The sequence below is a fragment of the Pteropus medius genome, unplaced genomic scaffold (genome assembly GCF_902729225.1).
Source record: "Pteropus medius unplaced genomic scaffold, Ma_sr-lr_union100, whole genome shotgun sequence".
Classification (NCBI taxonomy): domain Eukaryota; kingdom Metazoa; phylum Chordata; class Mammalia; order Chiroptera; family Pteropodidae; genus Pteropus; species Pteropus medius.
This window is the reverse complement of record NW_024345600.1, coordinates 2011113-2020690: the sequence shown is the minus strand read 5'-3', so window position 1 is coordinate 2020690 and position 9578 is coordinate 2011113. Positions and strand designations below refer to the sequence as shown.

Here is a 9578-nt window from a genome sequence, read left to right as displayed (position 1 = left end):
GTGGATGGAACTCTAAGTCCCGCAGTGCAGCGCGACAAGGCATGCGCTTGGCACCCTGGGAGTGTGTGGGGGGTGTGGGGTGTGGAGGACCGAGATTGCTCCTGAACCGGGAGCAGAAGGAAGAGGAGGGGATTGGGGGCCGACGGAAATAAGTGGAGCGGAAAGATCAAACTGAATGTTTTTATTTTAATTTCCTTTGATTTCGGTGACATTGGCAATGGCAATAAAAGAATATCAAACCTATTTATAGTTATGAGCAGTAAAGGCTGGGCGGGGCTGAATGAGATAAGAGGCTTGTCAGAAGACCTTCCCTTGTGCAGTTCCTCGTTAGTATAGTGGTGAGTATCCCCGCCTGTCACGCGGGAGACCGGGGTTCGATTCCCCGACGGGGAGGCACAGCGAAATTACTTTTTTCTTAGTAAATACATTTGGTAAATGAAAATGTTCTTACAAGTGTTGTAAAAGACAATGTGAAAGAAATAGCACACGTCAAGCTACTTGTGAGATTTACATTTTTAAGAGCTATTTTATTGCTGGTTTGCCATATTGGCAACACCTTAAAAAAACTCAGTTCTGTCAGTTTAACAAGCATTTTTTTGTGTGCTTATTTTGTACATTTCCAGACCTGGAGATCTAAACCAGAACAAGCCAACATTCCCATACTAGAAACTTAGGAAGATTATTTCAATGTGCTGTAATGAGATAGTCCTGTGATATGCGTGTGCACTGGCCTCAAGGGGAGACGTTCAGCTCGGCTCTGAGGAAAGGTGAGGAAGGATTGAGGGGTCACTTGCCTTTAGTGTGGACCTCAGAGTTGACACTGGAAAAATTGGAAGAGCACAGGTCTCAAAGGACTTTAAGCAGCTGTGACTTTAATCCTGAGTTCATGAATGGGGGACCCATTGAAGAATTTTAAGCAGGGCAGTAACATGGTCAGATTTATGTTGTCAAGGGAACACTGGTAGTATACGGAGAATGGATATGAGGTACGAAAGTCAAAGGCAGGAGAGTTAGGAAACTATTAAAACAGTCTGGGAGAAGACGCTGGAGGCCCGACATAGGTAAGTGGTAAGGATAGAGAGGAAGGAAGGATTGAGAAAGAATCAAAGTTGTTCTCAGGTTTTTGGCGTCCATGGCTGAGTAATCATTAAGGAGAGATAGAGACTATATGAAGAAGACAAATTTAGGTAGGAAAGATCTAAGCTTAACTTCGGACATATGGAGTTTGAGAATTTGTGGGAATCAAAGTGAAGATGTCTATGAGTCACTTAGTGGAGATCAAAGGAATTATGCGGAGTGGAAAAAGCCAACTTAGAAGGTTACAGACTGCATGATTCCATTGATATTACCTATTGATACACATAACAACGTTGGTGGGATGCAAGAGAATTATGATGAGTGAAAAAAAAAAAGCCAATCTCTTTCAACACCAGGCTCTCAGGCAGGAAACTGAAGAATTTTGTTTATGGAATCTGAGTGCCCCAGGGGAAAGAACCAAAGATATCGCTAACATGGGCTTCCCAATGAACTTCCAATTGCAGTTCACCGTCAACAAGCTCTACCTATGTTCAGAAGCTAAATCAGCTTCGCTTCCCCCCCCCCAATTTTAAATAAGAGTTGACAAATGAGGATCACCAGCCATCTTAGGAAAGTCTCTAACCCAAAAGATAGGGACTAAAATGAATAAATAGAAAACAAAACAAATTGGAGAAAAACAAGACTACTGGGAGAAGAAAACATCTCACACACCAATATACTCAGGAAGACAATGGAATCCATTGCATACGTGGAATAATTACAGGATAGTAGAAAAAAGGAGCAGTCTTGGAATGAGAAAATAAAACCCATAGGGATATAAAACATGAAAGCAGAAATAAAGAAATCAAGAGAAGGGTTGGAAAATAAGGTCAGGGTATATATGGGTGAGTGAGAGAGAGCGGAAAAGAAGGAAAAGTGAAAAATAGGGTAGAAATTAGAAGAAATTAAAGGATCAATCCATCCAATGGATCCAGAAAAAAAAAGATTAGAGAAAATGGAAGGGAAGAAATCATCCATGAGATAATTCAAGCAAAAGGTAAATATAGCAGTTTCATAATATACTGTCAAAGGAAAAAATTATGGCAAGACTTTGTGAGAAATAAACACATCACAAAAAACAAACAAACAAAAAGTTTGCGACATTAACAATAATCATGTTTTTGAAACGCATTTACATTGAGGAGACTCAAGAAATTGCCATTGGTACATTATCACTTTCCTTAAAAGGGTATATCGATTTCTCACTGTTTTCTCCCCTTCTCGTAGACCATTCCTTTTAGTCAAGTGTAGGTGCATTCTACTACACTGCACTACCTAGAATAGAGTCGGGGAAGGCTTTGTCTCGCCTGTTGATAATTTACACTCTAGTACACAGTTATACCAATGACCTAAGACAGCATAGTATTAAGATGAAGGGCAAGGCCCAAGGAGAACTATAAATGAAGTTCTAGACAGACAAGTTCTATCCCTTTAGGGAAGGTCAGGAATAACGTCATGGATGATATAGCATCTGTGATGGAGCTTGAAGAATGAGAATTTTAATAGGAAAAATGGTAAAGGCTATAGAATTGAACATGGGCAATGTGAGGTAGACAGCTTTCCAAGTAGACATAGTACCAGGAATCCAGGCATGGGCCCAGAAGCAGAGATGTGTTTGCGAAAGAACAATTCTGGGGCTACAGAATCCTACACGATAACCCAAAGCTTTACACACTCCTTAATAATCTAATTTCTTCTTTCCTCTCTAGGTTGTACATCTGATCTAGTAGAGATCATTAATTATCTCCGCAGTATCTATATTTTCTTCTTAGTAGTAAAACTCTTGGTATTTAGCTGAACACAGCGCTCCAGAAGACCACATTTCTTGCCTTTTATTTTTTATTATTATTTTTTTTTTTTTGCATTTATGGCCATGTAACTAAGTTCTGGTCAATGGAAGATAAGTCGAATTGTCAATTATGAATTCTAGAAAGTGTCCTTCACAGGAACTTTAACAAAATAAATAATGAAAAAACTCTTTCTCTATTCTGGTATCTGGAATGCAGAATTGATGGCTAGAGCTCTAACTGCCATGCTAAAGGTAGTGGAGTAGCAACATAGAAGGAACTATCAGCTGAAAGTAGCCAGGACTATTGTATAAGTTTGAAAGTGTTATTTATTAACTAGGTCTTTTCCCCCTCTATCTTGTGTGGGTTTTTTTTTCTGCTAGAGCATTCTTTCTAATTTAATCTTATCATTACTTTTCTTAAAGTCCTTCATGGTCTCACCAATATCTGCAATAGATATTCTCTACCTTTTTGGTAGGTGTGACTGCCTGGGGTGGTTTAGCCAAGGATGTGTGCAAGCAGGGTAATGAGAGGACACCAAGGATGAGAGAGACCTGAAGAGGTAGAGTCAACAGATTGGAATTCCCATGGGCCCGAAGGGTGGTTGGGATCAGGGTGCATATCCAGAAAGATAAGGGGCAGTGTGGGAGAGTTTGACAGATCAAGATTATGGATGACTTTCTATTTTTGTGTAAAAGGGCGAGGAGCATATATATAAAATTTGCTCATATCTATGTAAAATATCTCTGGAAAGATTCTCAAGAAACTCATGGTATGTTTTGCCTGTGGGGAGAAGTAGGGTGACTAAGAAACAGAGGTGACAAGTAAATATTCCAACTGAGTAAGTAACCAGTTAACCTTTTTAACTTTTGATATATATGAAAATATTGCCGATTCAAAAGAATTATTTATTGATATTTTTAAAAAGAAAGGTCACCAGAACCAAAATCTATAACGAAACATAAAGCAGCCTTCTGTGACTTCCTGTTTCCATCAAGCTCTCTAGCACTGGCCACTTCCATCCCTGCAGGTTCACCTTCCCAGGCCATGCTGAACGAAGGATAACTTGTCTGCTTTCTCCTGCTCTTCCTTAAGCTGGAAGCCTCCACCCCCAGCCCCCAGCCTCTACTTCCAGTCTGAGCTGGAGACCAGAAGAATCCCTTTTCTTAATGGAACGAGGTGTATGTGATGGCATTCACATTCATATCTTCCTTCTAATGGGTGAGGAAATAGAAGAAATGATTTCAGCCACCTTTTTTCCTTTAGCTCACAAAAATGGATGAGACAACCCTGACCCATTTCTCCATTTTTCTGTTAAATCTGTGTTTGCTTGTGTAAGAATTTTATGTTTATATTTACATATTCAGTGTGTTCTTCATGGAAGGAAAAAGTATGGGCATCGGGAGAGGCCAGAAATGAAAGGAGCATGAGTCAAAATTCTTCCAATTTTGTAAAGTAGCATAAGTGACACTCCCACCCTGCTTGTTCCCACTCCTTCCCACTGTGATTGACAGCAGGCACGGTCTGGCGGAGAGCCTCCCCAGCCATCCAGTCACCACTGCCTCCTCCTCCCACACAGGTCTGCTTTTTGTTTCTCTGCCTGTGCCCTCGGGAGGGACTGGCCTGAACAAGATAGATTGCATTGAATCCCCAGAGTTACTGCTAGTCACATGACTTCTCTTTCCCCACACAACTCAAAATTCCAGAACCAGCAGCATCAGTGTCTCCTAAAAGCCCTATCAGAAATGCAGATCTCAGGCGCCCGCCCTGGCCTACTAGATCTTAATCTGCATTTTAATAAGATCCCCAGGTCATCCATGTGCACATTAAATTAAACTACTGACTTAGAGGCTTACAGGGTACTTTGAGGAAATTCAGTACAATAATAGTAATTAAACAAGTCAGAGCAGCTTCTGGAGTCCACAACTCAAATCAGTTCTCCCTTAGCACCCAACACAGCACCTACCACACTGTGTGTGCTTGTCAGTTTCCTTGTGAGAGTGTCCTTAATTCCCAGATGGTGTATTTTCCCTCTCTGAGCATGTCGTGTGAATGAACAAATGTGTAAACGAATAAATGAAATTACATATGAGGTTCCAGGCATCCTTTTAGTCAGTGCTTGACTCTGTGTTGACTTTGGGCAAATAGAAAGCCACCTTTGAGCCCTTTCTTGTCCTCCAATGTCACCAGACAATACGTTTGCTTGCGACAGAGAATGTTCTACCATCCGCTTGCTAATGGTGAACACTTTAAAAACATTTTTATCGAAGCATGCTATTCATTCATAAAAGTGCACATATCCTAAAGTGTATAGCTTACTGGATTTTATAAGTTGAACATGCCAGTGCAATCAGCACCCAGATTAGATACAAAGCATAGACACCCCTCAAATTCCTTTCTACTCTCTAGAAATCTCTCGCTCCCCATGGGTAACCACTGCCTGACTCTCAATAACATATTATTTCTACCTGATTGGCAATTTATATTTTCTTGCTACAAATGGAAACATACATTAGGTACTCATGCCTGGCTTCTTTGGGTCGCTGTGTTTGTGAGATTCGTCCATACGGTTGTGTGTGGTCCTAGGTTGTGCATCCTCAGTGCTGTGTAGCGTTACACGTGCGGGCACACCGGGCTTTGTCTCTCTGTTCTACTGTGGATGGCCGCTGGGATAATTTTTGTTCTGGGTTATTATGGATGATGCTGCAATGGGCATTCTAGAACACGTCTTTTTGTGAACACAGTGTAGCCGGGTTTTGATGTGCCACTTTGAAGTTTGGACAGCTTAACCCATTCAGGACCCATTATTATGGGACCGCTGCACCCAACCAAAATTTATTCATTGCAACAACCCAGGTTCTGTAGTCTTGGACATGAGCCCAACAACATAAGCCCAGTTTGTGTTGGGTTTAGGTGGATCGAACAGGGAGGAAAGTTGTTTTCGAGTTACAAGAAAAAAATTCTTTGCAACTGCTGGTCTAGATTATACTTTATTTTCCTCTCAGTCACTTCTGTTTCTTTCCTAGGTGTGTGTGATTGCAAGATTCAGCTGTACCGTTTGTTTTTCTCTGACTCAGAGATTTCAGCTCTACCTATATTTTTCCTACTAAGTAGCCAGTGCTGTTTCATCAAAGCGGTACTTAAACCTTTAGTTCTGATGGTCTAAAGCATGAGTGGGATTTGACAAGTGTCTATGGGATTTTCCAAAGCAATATTCCTGTCTCATATTGGTTGGCTTTGAGCCCAACTTTTCTTGTTTTAACAACAGAGCAGATTATGGCTTCTCACTTGTAAAATATGTTTTTACTGAAGACCAGCCTAAAAGGCTTTCCTCTTAAACATTCTTTTCATCTACAAATCCGAGTTTGAGGAACTATCTACTATTTTGTCATTTCTTATAAAAGGCCTCTCTTACTTGGTATTTGGAGTTGAGCAAACTTGGGTAAGAGACTCACATAGTTGAGTTACTCTTCTCTCCTCCCGCAAATGTGTGTCTCAGTATTTCTCAAGCTGAGTCACACACTTCCACTTACCCCTTAACCTGGCTTCTACCTCCTTTCCAAGCTGCTTCCTCTTGGCTCCCGGCGCAGGCCCTTCTCCAGCCAGCCTCTACTTCCTTTCTCTCAGACACACCTCACCGTGCTCCACTTTACTCATCCAGGTGACGATGCTGGAAAGCCCTCCCCACTCACTGCCCTCACCTCTGCTCACTGCCCCCATTCTCCATAAAAATTTTCCCAATGTATATTCATTCTTCTTTTGGTCCTTAATTTTCCGAATGGGAACTTTATACATACACGTACACACACGTGTGTAGACGTGTGTGCGCACACACAGTAAACCTTCATTATCTGAGATTTCATATTTGTGAATTTCTCTAACTCACTAAAATTTGTTACCCCAGAATCAGCTCTTGCAGCCTTTCATGGTCGTTTGTGGACACAGGCAGAGCTGTGAAAAATTTGAGTTTCCTGAAGCTCACATTCCCAGCTGAGGCTGAACGAGACTGCTGCTCGGCTTTGTTTCTGCCTCTTATAGTGTAAGTAAGTGTCCTTTTTGCAGCCTATTTAGTGTCTTATTTTTCACTTTTTTTTTTTATGTTGTTGTTATTGTTGGTGATTTTGCTGTCTAAAATGTCCTCTGAGCAAATGCTGAAGTGTAGTCTAGTGTCCCTAAGCGTAAGAAGGCTGTGATGTGCCTTCTGGGGAGAATGTATGCATTAGATAAGCTTTGTTCAGGCATGTTAGGTGCTGCGCTCTATGTGTTTAGTGTTAATAACTCAATTGTATATTGAATAAGATGCCTTTAGACAGAAACACATGTAAAACAAGGTTATGCATTGGTTGGTTGATGAAAAGATGGTGACCAGAATTTCTCCAGACCCTACTGTATTTTTCCTGTGAGCAGTGGCTCAGGATTTACAGTGTTCACGGCAACTTTATAGAATAGAATCACTGCGAATAAGGAGCATCAACTGTATATATTTCTTCTCCTTCCAGTCAGTTTGCATTTGTTTCTTTCAACCTCTCTTCGTTCCCAAAGGAGTTACGGTGGCAAGCTTCTTACAGGCATACCTTCCTGTCCTTTTAACTCCTCACAGCACCCAGCTCAGTATAAAGGACATGGCGGGTCCCCAGCAGATAGAAAGGAATCAAAGAAGTGAGAAGAGGAAGGAAGGATGGCAGAAAGAGAAGACGCACCATGGCAGCTGAGGTAATTGCTTGCTGCAGAGGGCTTCGGTTCCCAGAATTTCTGTCTCTTACTCCTCAAGTGCTTCCTCTTTATTTCTTAGAGCAATCCTTGACTAGAATATCATAAAATTCGAAATCGAGTGACATTTTGTGATAGGTTTGCCTTTTATTTCTGCTCTTTAAGGAATCCATCCAACGGAAAAAATTCTTTCGAGTTTTTCCATATTTTCTTCTCCTCCCTCCTCCCTTGCCCCATCCCCTGGTCTTCACCTGGAGAGGGGAAATTGCAGAACTCTCAAACTTTAGGCCAAAAGTAGGCACTCGTGGCAGACATAACTACATCGCTGCGGTATTACCAGACACCTTTCATGGGCACAAGCAACATGGCTGCCCGCTTGATCCTGGGAAGTTCATAAACTTATTGGAAAATGGAGACCATAAAATGAAACTGCTAAAGAACAGTGTGGGAAACAGGTGGACCAGTCCGTACACGCTGTAGGGGTAAACTGGGGCGTGGGCATCTTCCTGGGAGCAGTACGGATGGCATGGGATCAAAGCAGGGATCTCTATTTTTAATTGCTTTTCAAATATCAGTAGAAATTTGGTGGCACGCCCTCAATAAATGTTGGTTTGCTTATTTATAAAGTCTCTACATGTGCTAATGTAATTAATAAATGTCTCGAGGCATAAAATATACCAAAAGTAAGGTTCACTGTCATAGATAATACACATAAATTCTTATTTTAAGTAACCATCTCAATAATTTTGATTGCACAGAGGTGCCTACCTTCTTGTCAGATCTAATTTGATCATCATTGTTTTGTTTGTTAAATCAATCTGTCCGCCTTATCTTGGAGGGAGGAATCGTTAGTTCTGCCATTCTCTCGTTGCTCACTTATGCCCGCATTCTAACTTCTGCATTGAGACTGCAGTTTGTGAAAAGTAACCCCAGAACGTTGAATTACCCGAGCGTCTAGAAAAGTCATGAGCTTGCAGAAGGTTTTAACCAGGGGCAGAAGAAACACTAGCCCACTCAGAAGAGTTAAAGGAACAATAGAAGAACAAAGTATACTTGTTTCTGATTTCATCTCACGAGTCATACCTGCGAATACAGACCAGATACATACACAAATTTAGAAATTTAATGTTTTCTGCCTGCACTGAAATGATTGCTGTGTGCATGTGTCCATCCCACTGTGGAAACCCTCACTGAACGAAAGTGTCAAGTTTGGATGGGTAATTAAAAGGGAGAGTACTTCCAATGAAGTTGATGGTTAAGAGCAAAGTCAGATACCAAAGGCAAATTAAGAAAAATAACTCATACTTCTTGAATCCTCAGATGTATATCCAAAAAAATGAATTTGTCACACTTTACGTGAGATGTCTGTGTACACTGGGGCTGGCCATGCCATCCTGGCCTGGTAGTCATGGCAGGATTCATTGAGATTTTCTGTTCCCTAGAGGCAGAGGAACTAGCAGCCACTGGAAAGCTATTTTTCCAGCTTTAGTCTAACAACACTGAGCTGTGGATGTGACATACCACCACTCCTGCCATTTTTAATTGGTCACACAGACCAACCTGAGACAGTAGGGAGGAAGTGGGGATCACTGGGGCCTCCCTGGGGCCTGGCTACTACCGTGAGTTAGGCATTATTACCATCCTCATTTGACAGAGGAGGACGCTGAGGCTGTGATAAATAAGTCACTTTCTCAAGTCACCCAGTTTGGAATGGGCAGAGCTGTGATCCAGCCCCAGGCAGTGTGGCCCCAGAGCACATCCTTTTTTGAGCATTGCCCTGTACCCCGGTCTCACCACAGGCATTTTTCTAACTTCCTTTCTTCCTCCCACTGCATAAAACATTGCGAATAAGATATATTTCCTTTTGCTTAGACCATTTCGAAAGCCATTGTTTCTTAAGGGCAGAGATTGGAGTGTTTCCAAAGAATGAAATATAGCGAGAACATCTGGCCAAAGTCCCTAACGTGTATGCATTAATGAATTAATCAATTAGGAAGACGTAAC

General features: G+C 41.5%; 1 non-coding gene across 1 annotated transcript; it reads left to right on the top strand.

The window, feature by feature from the left end:
• Positions 1 to 321: 321 nt before the first annotated feature.
• TRNAD-GUC (transfer RNA aspartic acid (anticodon GUC)) lies at positions 322 to 393 on the top strand. The gene has a single exon. It is a non-coding gene; the product is annotated as a tRNA-Asp (tRNA).
• Positions 394 to 9578: the final 9185 nt, after the last annotated feature.